This window comes from Rhagoletis pomonella, unplaced genomic scaffold, assembly GCF_013731165.1.
Source record: "Rhagoletis pomonella isolate Grant_MI unplaced genomic scaffold, Rhpom_1.0 Rhpom_scaffold_00003, whole genome shotgun sequence".
Classification (NCBI taxonomy): Eukaryota; Metazoa; Arthropoda; class Insecta; order Diptera; family Tephritidae; genus Rhagoletis; species Rhagoletis pomonella.
Window position 1 is genome coordinate 59,899,224 of NW_023458557.1, and position 3,600 is coordinate 59,902,823.

Here is a 3,600-nt window from a genome sequence, read left to right on the forward strand (position 1 = left end):
CGATCTGGTTCAAATTTTGAATTTGAACTCAAAACTAAATAATCTTCTAGAGGTATAGCGGTTCAAAAGTTACAACACTTCAAAGTTGAAAGTGGATACATTTGTACCCGGGTGTGTGTTCTAGGGTTAAATAATTTGCGTTCTCTTCTACTTGACTTCTCATCCCTTGAAGAACATCATCAATATTATGTATGTATTGTAAACATTCATCACACAAATATCGAAGGAATGCATTTGAGTCTTGGTTATTGATGCTCGATTTATCTATGCCCGCGCATTTTGGTGTTTGGAGATATTCTTTTCCGCACACCCCCGCGCAAGAAGAGCTTGATTCCCCTTTTATAACGCCTTTGCATTTGTAACAGCAGCCCGTAACTGCACTTCTCTCTTTTTTGGATCTTCTGTAAATTTTTATTAACTTGATTGGACGAATTTTTGCACATTAAATTTTAAAAAATTTAATATTTGGCGTCCCAGTTAGCCTTTTTCGCTTACGCCAATCAGAAGGATATACTATCGCACAATTAAAACCGAATGCCACTTTTATACAACGACATACTTCCTCGAAATAGACATTTATAATAAGAGCCGCTAAAAACGCGTCCGATCACGACTGAAGTGCAAGAAGTAAAAGTTCCGAATATATCGATAGCAAAATCGACAACATAGATAAAAATATCAATAACAAGATCGATAAAAATATCGATAACAACATCGATAAAAAATCGACAAAAATATCGATAACAAAATCGATAAAATTATCGATATTAAAATCGATAAAGATATCTGTTATTATATTGGTAAGTTCCGAGAATCCCGAAAATCTCTAAAATCCCGAAAAAGCTCCCAGATTGAGCCTCTGTCTCTGTACCTATATTTTTATACCTTTCATGAGCATGAAATGGTATTATAACTTTGGTCCGATGTTTGTAAGTACCAGAATAAGAAGAGATAGACCCATTAAAATGTATACTTAAATGATCAGAACGGCGAGTTGAGTCGATTTAGCCATGTCCGTATGTCCGTCTGTCTGTCTGTCTGTCTGTCTGTCTGTCCGTCTGTCCGTCTGTTTGTATGCAATCTAGTCTCTCAGTTTTCGAGATATCCGGATCAAATTTGGTAGGTGGGTGTATTTTTATAATGTATTAATCATTTGTCGGAACCGGAAGAATCGGACCACTATAACATATAGCTCCCATACAACTGGTTGTTCAGATATGAGATTTTTCGTTATAACTTCTCCATTTATGCAGCTAGGAACATGAAATTTTTCAATACTTCCACCCATTATCAACAGAAAATTTAGAGTGAAAATTACAAAGATCGAGTTACTATAACCTATAGCTCTCATACAACTGATTGTTCAGATATAAGATTTTTCGTTATAACTCCTCCATTTAAGTAGCTAGGCACATGAAATTTTGCACTGTGGTCACTCATTTTCAAAAGAATACTTTCAGTGAAAATGGCGAAGATCGGGTCGCTATAACCTATATCCACCATACAACTGATTGTTCAGATATGAGATTTTTTGCCATAACTTCTTCATTTATGCAGCTAGGAACATAAAAATTCGCACCATTTTCAATCATTGCTAACAGAATACTTACGGTGAAAATAACAAAGATCGGGTCACTATAACATATATCTCCCATACAACTGATTGTTCAGTTATGAGAACTTTCGTTATAACTCCGCCATTTATGTAGCTAAAAACATAAAATTCCGCATTATTTTCACTCATTATCAACAGAAAGTTTACACTAAAATTAACAAAGATCGGATCACCATAACCTGTTTATTGCGCTCATGCAACTGATTGTTCAGATGTGGGGTTTTACTGTAGCACTCCTTTATTTGGACAGCTAAAACTGATAAATTTCTTAAGCTATTTTATAAACAATAATACAAAGTCTACTGAGAAAATCGTCAAAATGTATGCTGCATGAGCTTTATCTCTTATACCACTGATTGTTCAGATACCAGTTGTTGCGATATATCTCCATTATGTAAGAAGCTAAACCCATTAAATTGTGTTACCGGTTTACATACCGATCACACAGCAGTGAAAATCACTCTGATTGTTTAGATATGATTTCTAATATATTTAGAGGAGATACTATGCCTGCTGTGAATATATATGAGATCTATGCCTGCTGTGAATATATACATTTTTTCAAATGCAGTAATCTGTTAAAGTAAAATTTTCAGATGCTCATGAAAGGTATGAAGCCTTCGGCATAGTCGAAGACAGCGCTGCTCTTACCTGTTTCTTTATAATCGTTCTTCCTCTTTCAAGCTATGACAGACGGCATATATTCTGGCACACATATGCGCATAATAATTTTACCCTTACAGATGGCAGTAATGCGGATAAACGAGCCGCAAAGTCGTCGGTTCGAGTCCCACGGCCAGCCGAATTTTCATTTATTTCATTTTGGTACAAATTGGTAGAACGGTTACCGATATACTTATATGTGATCATAAGTGGGCGGTGCCACGCCCATTTTCCAAAATTTTACCATAAACGTATTTCTTGGTAAAGAATTGTTGCAAGCATCAATTTTGAATAAATTAGCTTCAATATTTAATGATTTATCGAAGATTTTGTATTTCTCTAAATTACCGTTATATGGGATGTGGGCGTGGTTATTGTCCGATTTTAAAAAGTTTCGGCGGTTTTTTATGCTGTACCAAGGCCAACAACTGTGTTTTGAGGCGTTTGAAGAGAGTTGCCACCTTTTTGAAGTGAAACTTTCTTTACTGGCGGTTGGGTGGATTGGGAGTAAATTGGCAAATTCAAAGGAAATTGCAAACGGAAATGTTTGGGACGGAAACAAGTGCTCCTAAATGTATGCACATAGTATTAATTTAATAAAAGCGTGTTAATAAAATGTTAAAAAATAAGACTTGGATAAAGACCAATACAAGAATGAAAGCAAAGGTGAGTACGTACATAGATGACGAAAAGGATAAAAGCAAAGGTAAAAATAAAAACAATAACAATGATGCGTAAAGTTAAAGGCAACAATGAAGATCAACGTAACTTTAAACACAGCCATTATTTGCTTTAACTCGTGCATTTTCCTCTTTAAAATGTGCATCAGCAGCCGAACAAATGCACCAAATTTTTTGGAATTAACTCGAATCCGGGGAATTTTCGATGACAACACTGGTAAAAACGGCCAGCTGTTGTTTTTTGTACAAGTAAGCAAACAAAGGCGAGTTTGGCGTGCGAGGTAGCCGAGTGGTGAGACTAGGGTGCTACAAGCCTGTAGCTGCCAGGTTCGATCCTCGGTTGGAGCGATTGGGCAAAAATGTTTGTTTTTATTATTTATTTAAATTTTTTTTATTTTATTTGATTTATATATTTAATTTTACTTTATTTTATTTTCGTTTGCTTTATTTCATATCACATTTTTATACCCGAGCGCACTTGTGCACAAGGGTATATTAATTTTGTTCACATAACGGTTGTTTGTAACAGCCAAAACGAATCGAGATAGATATAGACAAATGTATACATAAATGATCAGGATGAAAAAAGAAATCGATTAAGCCATGTCTGTTTGTCCGTCCGTCTGTCCGTCTGTCCGTCTG